Consider the following 12,055-nt stretch of genomic DNA (forward strand, 5'->3'; position numbering starts at 1 on the left):
GAAAATGCCATTGGCTGAAATGAGCTGTAGAGAAATGTAATTTAGACTAGAGTGATAGAGTGTTCAATCACTCTAGTCTATTTCATCCTTCTACACAGCAACATCCTGAGACTCCTGAGACTTAATTTAACACTGAATAGTCCAGTCGATGCTAAATTACCAATCAGGATTTTACAAAAAGCTAAATAACCCCAGCTTTTTGCTATTCGTGGCAGTAAACAACTCAAAAGTAAAATACCCCAACCAAAAAAAAAAAAACTGACACATTCAATTCATTCACATTCAAGACATTCACACCTGCATATACACACAATAAGGGGTGCACACACAATCAAAATGGCAATGTGCAGCAACTCATATTTGCACAACAGCCTGAGCTAAGCAATACCGTAAATAAACTGTCACTGCAGGTGGTCGTCCACCTCAGAATCAGGTTTATCGCCACATTACAGGTTTGCAGGCGTTAACAAGTGGGTGAAATTCTTTTTCATACAAGCACCGCCATTTGTAATTGGTTTTCAGGAAAGGGAAGAAGAATAGAGATAGAAAGAAGAGCAGGGAAAACAGGATAGGATAGTACAAGCAGACCACTTTACAATCCATTCAGGTTCTGCCTCAAAGAGAAACGGAATCTTTTTCACTCAGCATGAATCGCTATGACATACAGGGCACATCATCACATGACTGATTTATTACAGAAGAAATCAGATGTGACCTATTTAATAGTACTGGGTAATGAAGAAGACAAGCTTTTTGATCTTCGTAGTCATTGTCCTTGTAATATACATTCTGTTCCTCCTTGCATTCCTGTCCTCCTCACTTTCAGATCCCAACTAGAAAGAGACACACTACAGCACTGTTTCTCAACATCTGGTCCGTAACCCTGAGAGTGTACAAATCTTATTATATTTATCTTTGGGACCCAATCTCCACTGTACAATTCTCAGTGTTAATTTAACTCAGAGTGTACAAATGGAATCATTTGGGGTCCTGGTGGTCCCTGGACCCCGACGTTGAGAACCAGTGCACCACATGTGATATATCACTACTACATTCAGTAGTGTTTTTAACAAATGCAAAGACATAACAAATGCAATGACGTAACGGGCAAAAATGCAGGAAAAATAGCACATCTACTAAGTTCATTGCGACACGTTGTGTGCTTGTATATTGGCTATTTTCGCAGAGGACGTGGTGTAGAGGGGGGGGGGGGGGGAACGGAGTGGGCCAAGGATAGAGCCCTGGGGGACCCTGGTCAATTAAGTACAGTATATAGGATTTAACTGGTTATAATAGCAAATTAGATTCCTGGTTTCAGAATTCAATTGAATGTTTCATCGCAATATTGTCAGTGACACCACAAGTGAGAGAAGAACAGAGATTAGAGGAAATACAGTACAAAAATGAATGTACTGTAAGAGAGCATCGCTTTGGGAAATAAAGATCTGTGTGTGTGTGTGTGTGTGTGTGTGTGTGTGTGTGTGTGTGTGTGTGTGTGTGTGTGTGTGTGTGTGTGTGTGTGTGTGTGTGTGTGTGTGTGTGTGTGTGTGTGTGTGTGTGTGTGTGTGTGTGTGTGTGTGTGTGTGTGTGTGTGTGTGTGGTATCATCAGCAGTGCAGATTTTCCTAGCATCAGCAGCATAGCAACAGCCACGTTCCATTCCCTGCCAGAATAGTCTATGACACACAGAGACTTGTAACCAATAAGAACAGTATTAAGATTCTCAAACTAAAAAAGAGAGAAAGCACACTCCAGAGCACATTAGATCAACTCATTGTAATGATAGCCATTAAGCAGAATGACTGGGGAAATCAGACATTCAATCGACAGTATTAGACAGTATTAGGGAGACATTATTTGGAGCAGGGCCTGTCTAATCTCTATTGATCACTTTAACCCTGACGTGACGGCGCCCCTATTTTGGGGCGTTTAAAAAAAAAAGGCATAAATTGCCAATGTTCAAGTTAACAACGTGTCGTGGCGCTATTCATTGCACGACAAAGTATATACGGGTTATGTGGTTAAGAATACCATGGTGACATGTGTTGGTATTCATGACAGGACCTCGCTCTGTGTGAGAAGACAACCGAAAAGGGACCAGATAGTATAATGATCAAATTATTCCAGGTAAAAACTAGCACTGCAGCTAAAGCGATGAGATCTGTCAGCGGTCTCCTTCATATATTAAATGTCTCAAACAACAGGATGTCCCAGTGGCTCACCGAGTACGAGCGCATACCACATACATTAAGGCTAATAAATAAGTCCTGCAGCTGACCTTGGTTCGAATCCAACCCGCCTTTCCTGTCTCCTTGTACACTGTCTTAAATGTCTATAATGTGTTTCTTAGTCCTCTGTCTTAATGTCTCAATGCTTAATGTTTTGTGTGAAGCACTTTCAATTGCCTTGTTGTTGAAATGTGCTGTACAAATAAACTTGCCTTGCTTTGGCCTATTAAAATAAAGCAGATATGAAAGAATAAAATCAAGTCTCAAACGACAAGTCACTGTCATAGCTTATGGCCTATTGCATGAGATTATATATCATGTTGTCTGACAACAAGATGTTCAGTCTCTTAAGTACCTCTCAAGCAGATGCCACAGGCAACAAACCTCAAGACTGGGACTATACAGACATTTGCAAGGGGGCTCGAGACAGCTGTCAACATTGTCACCCTAAATCCCCTCCCATCCGCCATGTCTGCCAAGTTCATCTTTTCAGGCAGTGGTTCTCAAAGTGGGGTCCAGGGACTCTCAGGGTTCCAAATTGACCCTTACAAGTCTGTAACTCTGACAGTATACAAATGGAACCAAATGGACCCTAACGGGACTATGGATAAACATTAGCAAGATGGGTTAATGATAACTCTGTTCGGGGAAGTACACTGCCTCTCGTTATCAGCAGACTTAGAACCTGAATGATAGGTTCTACAGTATAAGTGACACATCATTCAGCCCAGCTACCTGCTTTAACCACAGACGATCATGGCTTTCAGCACACTGATACGTGGGATGACATCTAAATTCAATGTATGGGCTTGAACAGCGGAGAAAACCAGCGCTAAAAAACCTATGCCCAGCCCACTCCTTTGAAAACCAATCCTGATACCATCTCAATATGAGGGACCATCCTAAAATCTTTGCATTGGTTCTGCAATGCAGTTATTTTTGAACATTTCTGAATAGTTCCCACCTAGTTTAGCCCCTACATTAAATTTAGATGTCACAAGACATATCAGTGGGCAGAGAGCTCTGATCATCTGGCTACACAAGACTGCCGAAAAATCAAATAAAAAATGTTCACACATTTTTCGAAATTTGTGAAAATAGCCAAAATTGATCTAAAAGCTCACAAGGTGTCGCAATCATGACATTTAAAGGGCTTCAGCCTTTCCCAAAGGGGTTTAAGACAGAGGGAGGTAGAGATCACTTTAGGGAGAAAAATGTGTGCCGATGAGTGATGACACAATGATGACATTGGTAGAAGTGGCTCACCCTACAGTGAGCTCAAAGAATTTCTTGTAAACCTGGCAGGGATGTCTATCTATCTACTATACTGTATACAGCACATTTTTTATGAAGGTAAATGAAAGTAATAAATAGAGTATAACTCATCAGAAATGGTTCAGCTCAGGAATGTGACTTGTAGCAGATGCTATGGAATGCAGCCTTAAACCACTTCAACCCTATATACAGTACTTCATTGACTGGAGTCCCCTACCTTTATTACCCTCTACATCAAATCTCTTCGCCAAAAGCAGCCGATCTACTAGCTCACAACACAACTTGTGTTGTGACGTGCTGTGAGCTTGTAGATCTGCTATTTTTGCAGAATTGTTTTCTGTTCGTCCCAGAATGGGTAAGCTGGTGTTCATATGGTTATGGACAGGCTAATTCATATGTCAAATTGACTGTCGTACAACAAAAACAACATATTGATGATGTGAAATTCTATACTGTGTGTATATAGATAAATTAGCCTTTAGGACTCATAGTGTGAGTAACTGACTTAAATGTCCTAAAATGTCTACGTTACTTAGACACAACCAATACAGAGCACTGGAGTATTAGCCTGAAGATTAATTAAGTGAACACTACTTATGAATATAAGTCACCACAACATCAGTACAACTAGTCTCAAACTTTGACAAGTTGTTCAGTGTACAAAGTGTACGTATGCATGGAGAAAGCTACCCTATTCTAAAAGGTGGTATTCATATTTATGTAACAGTGCAAAGCACAGGCCCTAACATTTGTCTGTGTTGTCCAAGTTCTATAGTTTAATCCAGACCATGGTCCCTTCAGGATTTTAAAACATGTTCCTGTAATTGTTCTCACTAATTTGCTGGATGTCAGTCTTTTAAAAAAATAATAACTGCAAAGCAGTTTTCTGTTCACATTAACTTCTGCAAGAATTTGATTTCACTAGAATTATGACTGTAATAATTTGCTTGATGGCAGGGGTCTTGATTATTGTTTATGTACACTTTGACATTTACATTTATACCTGTTAGTAGCCCATTCAACATGTAAATCCCAGGCAGTCCAAGTGCAGAGGGCCAAGCAAAATCCTAAATCTCCCTTGGGTTTTGTTGTTGTTGTACTTTATTCCCTGACTCTTATAATAATAATAATATTTATCATTATTACTAGTAGTAGTTATTAGTATTAGTAGTAGTAGTAGTTTTTGTGCCTCATTTTTTCATATAATTCACACCGCGGTACTGCCGTAACAACTGAATTTCCTTCATGGGATCAATAAAGGTCTGTCTGTCTGTCTGTCTGTCGTCTGTTGATCTATCTGTTGATTTATCACCAGCTTTCACACATTATTTAGATTCTAAATCATTTGTGAAAGCTGGTGCTCTTATAATTAGGTCGATTGTAGAAATGCACAGGAGATTGGGGGGTTGCTAATTTGGCAAAGAATATGTTTGCATATTCCTGGAGGGACAGCTTTTAGTCTGGTGGGTGCACTTCAAATACTCAATTTAACCACATGGCATCATTATTTTGAGCAAATTGTCAAATTTGTTCAAAAATATATAATTCAATCAAAAACAGAAAACAACAAATAGCAGATCTACAAGCTCACAATGCATTGTGAAAATGTCATGATGTGAACTTGTAGATCACCAATTTTTTCTATTAGGGCTTAAGTGGTTAACAAAAACAGACCTATATAGACAGACACACACTACATCACAACCCAATGGAAATATTTGTGAGATTTACAAATAGCCTCAGATGGCTGGAGGATGAAGTGTCAGTCATACATTTATGCTAATAACATTTGCTAATTTACACTAAATTAAATGTACCTGTCATTAGTTGTCGGTTGAGGAACAGCTACATTATCACTAAACAGGTTTTCACTGTGTATTAGCGTTCCGAGTAGTTAAGCTTCATGCCATTAGGCTACAGTTGTAAATATTTTGAAGTTCTAATAAAAACCTTTTCATCCATAGTATCCAGAGTGTGGTCTAAAAAATACACACCTGATAAGTTTACACTGCAATCAGTAATTCTAAAAGTGTTGTGAGTTCAACTTTAATACCAAACTGAACACAAGCTGCAATGGCATTCTGAATAACAACTTTCAAATGCATGTGATAATTGCGTCAGGTGCAGGTGTATAAATACAAAGTTATCAAATCACAGCTGTTATCAGCAACATGCACATAATCCATTTATATTGCTTTCTATTCCACTGAAGCAAAACAACCTATAAAATCCCTACTGATCAAACTAAAGAGACTGAATAAAGATCAAACTGCACTTTGTTTTATAGTATAGTGTCATGTATACCTTTTATATTTACTAGTTTTACAGTATAAATAAAAAAAATCACAGTATGTGTAATGTTAGGCATACGCTCTTGAGATGGTGGTACTGCAGATGTTAGTGCTTCACATTCTAGAATTTAAGCAAAGACTTATTGAACTGGCACTAAGTTAAACCATTTGCTGCATTTGCATGACCAGCAAAAAGAGGGAACAAGAAAATGTATTGCAGTATCTGTAAAAAGATCCAAATAATTAATTACTCCTCTCCCAACACTTATGTAGCCAATGTATTCATCTAAGGGGGTGTGGCACAGAAGTACAGTTGCATTATGTGGGAAGACATAAGCTAACCAAACATGTTTTTGCTGTGTAAACGTTATCTTATATGATTAGTCACCAATAGCTTATGCTGTCGTAAAAGCTTTAACAGAATAATATGTCTACATTAAATTGTACAATGACTTCGACTCTCTAATTAACCAATAGTTGAACAGAAGTCTTTCAGAGGAACAGCTTCACTTGTCTCAACCACACAACCAAATAGACAAACTATTAATCATTCATCTTCCCTCTTCATCTGTATCTACTTGAATCTTCACACATTCTCCTTGTTTGTCTGTCATTTCCCCTCTCTCCTCTGGAACAACCAATAACTGCCCAGAGGACCAGAGATGTTTAAACAACTCCTTGCTGCATTTACCTGCCCAGGCATGCACCCACATACAAACATACATAAACACTGGCACATAAAGCAATGTCAATAAACCTCGCAACAAAGGGCATAAAGGAGGGAAAAGAACTAGCATGGAGGAAAACACAACAGTTCATTTATCTTCAGGTGGCTCCATTTCCTCACTGCCCTCTGAGACGCTGTTCAATCCTCTCTGTCTGACAGCATCGCTTGGTGGCCTGACTGTGTCTGCCTGCAAGGGGTTCAGTGTGCTAACCTGCTCAGTGTCAGAGTCGTAGTCTTCATCGTCAGCACTCAGCGACATTGCCATGGCTGGTTCTCTCATACAGCGTCCAGCACACAGCAAACTGACATGGCTGCAGCCTCCTCCTCCTCCTCCTCCTCCTCCTCCTACCACTGCTACTGCTGATGTCTACCCTACGGCCCTCCCTCCGACTCCACAGCTCCACAATACCACCAGCAGATGTGAAGAGGAAAAAACACGCAGCACTGTGGAAAGCAGAGGCGCCTTCCTCATGAATATGGACTACTCCCTCCTATGAGAGGGAGGGGTACAGAGAAGCAAGAGGACCAATAGGAAGCCCCTATGCATTATGATACATCTGATAATTCGCTAGGGATGTCGGTCCTCCTCCGGTGAGGGGAGAGAATGCAGAATTGGTGGGATTATATTCATGAGTATTACAGGGTAGGAGAGGGGAACCAGTACAGCCAGGGACAGATGGCATCTTATTCCAAAAGGCAAACACAAAGAGGCCCCAAGACCAGCAGCTGGCCTTAAGAGGCACATAATTCAATAGAAATCAAATCCATATGTTGAAGAATATGACAACTACAGAATAAAACAGTTCCATTGTACTGTATGTCTGAAACTTGTTACTTTCTGTTTGTTGTTTAATATTATTATTACTACTGATATTACTTCCTAAAGGAGTAGTTCACCCAAAAAATGACTTATTTGCTATCAATTTTTTTTGTCACATTCCTAAGCCAATAATTTGATTACCGGTGGAAAGATGCTAATGTATCCGGTAGGAGACTCAAAGGAGTCTCTTACTGGAAATACACCTGGTCATCAAATTATTGGCTCAGGAATGCGACAAAAACAAAAAAATCTCAATGCTTCATGGGGTGTGTAATTGATAGAAAATAAGTAATTTTTTGGGTGAACTATTCCTTTAACAAAATGTATGTTTATATTTTAAGCTAACATAGAATGCTTTCTGTAACGTGACTGACTTTTTTTTATATAATACAAGAAAAACAAAAAATGTCTGCACTTTTGAATTTTACATTTTGCCATAATCATGTAGTTTAAATGAGAATTCCTCACTTACAAAAGTACCAAAAAAGAAAGTCAAGACAAGTCCTCAGAGACTTTGATCAGAGTATCAAACCATTAAATGATCTCGCCATCAAAAAACAAACATTACAGGGTACCTGCTCTCATGGCAGTCAAATAAATCGTTTTCAACGATAAACAGGGTCTCAAAGACACCGTTACTACGGTACTAGTCCTACTATGCTTGGTGTTGTGGTAAGTAATGGCATCTGGCATTTGGTGTGTGTTGTCCCCCCCACTGATTTTGGTGACCCCATGGCTTAGTGTCTCTAGTGCAAGTGTTTTAAAAGTGTGAAGCACCCCCCTGGTGAGTCGCCAGAGCATTGCAGGGGCTGCGGAGAGAAGTGTGGTGACAGGGACAGCCGGTCGAGATGGGTTTTCACACCTGTTTGTCCGTGGCTAATCTGCACCACAGTCAACCTGTCTCACATATTGTGCATATTTATGGAAATACTGTATTTATTCATTTTAATAATTTTACAATTGAAGCGAATGGCGGTCGGATGATCTCGAATCTGCTGAAACCAACAAAAAAAAACAGGAAAATATATATATGAATAAAATATCATCTACTCAAATATAGAGTCATACGCCAAGGATAAGTCACAGATGACATCATAGACTTGCTCGAATATGGCGTTCCACTCGCCCTGGTGGCGATATGTGTTCTACTGTGAGCACCTTTCTAGACAAAATGGGTGAAGAAATGTATCTCAGGGGATTGTTTCCTCAGTCACATGTCCAACAATTCAACCACAGATGATGAATCGTCTGGCAAAGGCCACCATGAACTGCCTACCAAGGAAGGAATGCTATTTGCAGATGAAGAGCAAGGAATGGAGGTCAGCATGAAAGAAACAGTTAGTCTCATTGCACAAGCCAAAATCACACTGTTTGGGGAGTCAGAGACAAATAAAGACCAAGCTTCCCTCACTGTGGCTCAACAGAAAGCCAGCCGAATCATTGAGTCTTTCCAAAACCCTTTCGGAATCTATTTACCCTCCAATAGTATGCACATGAACAAAAATGCCAAGTTGGATCCCTCATCAAAAATATACGAGATCAGTAAAAGGTGGAAACTACAAATCATTGAGCAGCAACAACAGAAGATAGAAGCCAAGAAGAAAACAAAGCGAAAAGGGAGCTTTCAAATAAGATGGCACAGGAAAGGCAAAAGACCAAACAGACCTATCAAGTTTATCTACAGGACATTGTTATTGTTTAACAGCAGTCTTCTGCTGAAAAATCTGGAGGAAAGAAAAGAGAGGCTTGACAGTGAACTTGGAGAGTTCACTCCCAAACCCAGCAAGAAAGTCTGAAAATTCAGACACAAATCCCCACGGTCATTGGTTCCCAAAGTGGGGTCCAGGGACCCTCAGGTTTCCGTGGACCCTTGAAGGGGTTCCAAATGTACCCTTTGTACACTCTCAGAGTTATGGGGGGGGGGTCCTTGAAATTAAAACGTCTGAGAACCACTGCCCAAGATTACTGTTCAAACCCTTGGATTATAGCCAATCAGACTGCCCCAGGGCATCCACTCTTTCAGCATGTGAGTGAGATGAATGACTTTGAGGTGATATCAGTCAGCCACATCTCATCCACCCGCCTAGAGGAACTAAGGAGACGCACAGGAGAGGATTAACTGCTGCAGACATTCTCCTCCATCATCAAACATGGATGATCCACCAAACAGCACAGGGTTCCACCAGTCATTAGTCCCTTCTTCCCTTTCCGAGATGAGTTCACCATTTGAGGAAGGCATCATCATGAAAGGTCACAAAATAGTCATCCCTCAGTCACTACATTAAGTGTACACAGACATCATGCACAGAGGACAGTCAGGACACCTGGTAACAGGGTCCACCAAATGCAGAGCCTGAGGCATAGTGTTCCCAGCATAAGGGGGAAAGAACCCTTAAAAATAACTTTGAAATAATGTAATAATGTAACGCTAACGGGTGTAGACCCAATCATAGTGGACCAGATGCAAAGGCTACCTTTTATAAGAATATTTTCAGCAAGCCTTCGTAAAAGGCTTCTTAAAACTGCACTGTACTTGAAATTGGCTGTGTTTCAATTGGTTGTTAAGGGTGGCTCATTCAATATGAGAGAACAGACAATATGGATGTTTGAATGTAATTGTCTCATTTCAACACATTCACTGCCATTGACGTAGATCTACGTCATTTCAAATCCAACCGTTGACTGCCATCTACATCTACTTCCGCAACCTATTTGAATGATCAAAAAGATTCACTTCCGTCCACTCCTATGTAATGAGATGTAGAAAAACACATCTAGCTCGGATTTCTTCTTTTTTTGGTGAAAACGAGCCATATTCGACGGCCGATTACAACAGAATGGACGATCAACGTGGCTTCCGTGGCGCTCTGTGGATCGTCAAAAAACACTGGCAGTTTTGGATGAATTAATTCATTAATACCTGGCAGTGATTGTGTTAAAACCGAAGATACGAGTCTAATAAGGAAACTAGAAAATGTGCTCCTCGGAGCACAGGTCTCCGCCAGTACTGTTCCTGATTAATCCTGTCTTACCTATTTATATTACATATTGTCACGTGTCACTTGACCAATGTTAGCTTGGCTGATGGAAGCTCACTTCAAAACATATAAATGACTTTTTGAAGTGACACACCTATTTATAGGTTTTTATTTTGTCATGCGTCTCGCTAGCCAATCAAAAGCATTGGTGACAACATATTGTCACGTGTCACGTGAAGCTTGACCAATGTTAGCTTGGCTGAGACGGGGGGACACACGGAAGGACAAGAACGAAAACATACTCTCCACCTCTGGCGGAGACAATAAAGCAGATCGGGTTTAGTCCACTGAGGAAAGAGGAATGGTGGAACCGCCTCTTCAGCCAATCAAAAATTAGCATTTGCAACTGAACTTTTAAGTTCGAACGAGTCATTTGCGGAGGGACAGCGAGTGCATTTTCCGGCAGCGGCTGCTGCCGGCGGCGGCGGCGGCGGCTGGAGCTGCCGGTGGCGTCAGCTTTGGGAGTGTGCTGCGTTTGTGTAACGCAGTCCCCACTAATATTATTTACGATTCTGTGCCTATCGGTACATAACTCGGACGCCGCTTAGTCGAATAGCAGACCATCGGCCGGTCGTCGCGGGCACTCGCGCCTGGAGGCGCTCGGGCGCGACTCCTTGGCCTCAAGGTCTGCTGATTCGGCGCGGCTCCGTCATGGTCCAAAACTATACTTTATCGGCGGAAAAAGAAGTTGACTGCCGCTCCTCCACCGGCAGTTCCGCGACTGCCGCTCCTCCACCGGCAGTTTCCGCGGCAGTTCCGCTGCTCCGCCGGCAGCTGACGCTCCACCGCCGGCAGTCACTGCCGGGAGCTGCCGCTCCTCCACCGGAAGTTCCGCGGACGTTCCGCGGCTGTTGCCGCTGCCGGAGAATGCACTCGCTCCTTCTGCATTTGCGACCAACACAACAAAAAAGTTGTGTTGTCTTAGTAACTGTGAGAGACTGTGAGAGAAATATGTGCAGAAAATAACGCCTACATGGCAACAGTTTATGTTGTATGATGTCAAACCAGACTACATAAGGTATTGCAATTGTTGAAAATGACTTAGATGTTGAGAGAGAGAGACAGTGAGCCGAGAGAGTCACACATAGACGAGAGGCAGACACGTACAAGAGAGATAGAAACATATAGATACAGAGCAAGACAGAGATGATGTCCTGGACAGTTCATAAGAAGGGAGTGCCAAAGACAGCCGGTTATGTTGCTGTGGCAGTGGGTGACAAGGTGTACTCATTAGGAGGAGGACTGTCCATGTTGAATGATTTCAATGTTCCGATGACTGATGTGCAAGGCCAGATTGATGTGCACCTCTTCAATACAGTGTCTTTGCAATGGCTGAAGTTGCCCATAGTGACAGCTGGAAGGGGGCGTCCCCTTAAAGTTCCCCAACGAGTGGGCCACACAGCTGTGCTGATAAAAGACATCATCTACATCTGGGGTGGGTTTACGTACACAAGGGAGTACTGCAACGTGATTTATGCATTTGACGTCGACACCCACAGATGGTTCAAGCCCAAGGTTTCTGGCAGTGTTCCACGGGGGAGGTTCTACCACTCAGCCTGTGCATTGGGCAAGGTTGTGTATATCTACGGAGGAGGCAGGCAGACTTGCACTAATGACATCTACAAGTTGGACACCGCCACAATGGTCTGGTCTTCAATTAACACCAGAGGCACTCTG

General features: G+C 41.7%; 1 protein-coding gene across 1 annotated transcript in view; it reads right to left on the reverse strand.

Moving 5' to 3' along the window:
- Nucleotides 1-12,055, reverse strand: part of kdm2bb (lysine (K)-specific demethylase 2Bb) — a 41,570-nt gene that overhangs the window by 13,467 nt on the left and 16,048 nt on the right. The gene's annotated exons all lie outside the window — the stretch shown is intronic.

The sequence above is a fragment of the Gymnoscopelus braueri genome (genome assembly GCF_963280865.1).
Source record: "Gymnoscopelus braueri genome assembly, chromosome: 22".
NCBI classification, from domain to species: domain Eukaryota; kingdom Metazoa; phylum Chordata; class Actinopteri; order Myctophiformes; family Myctophidae; genus Gymnoscopelus; species Gymnoscopelus braueri.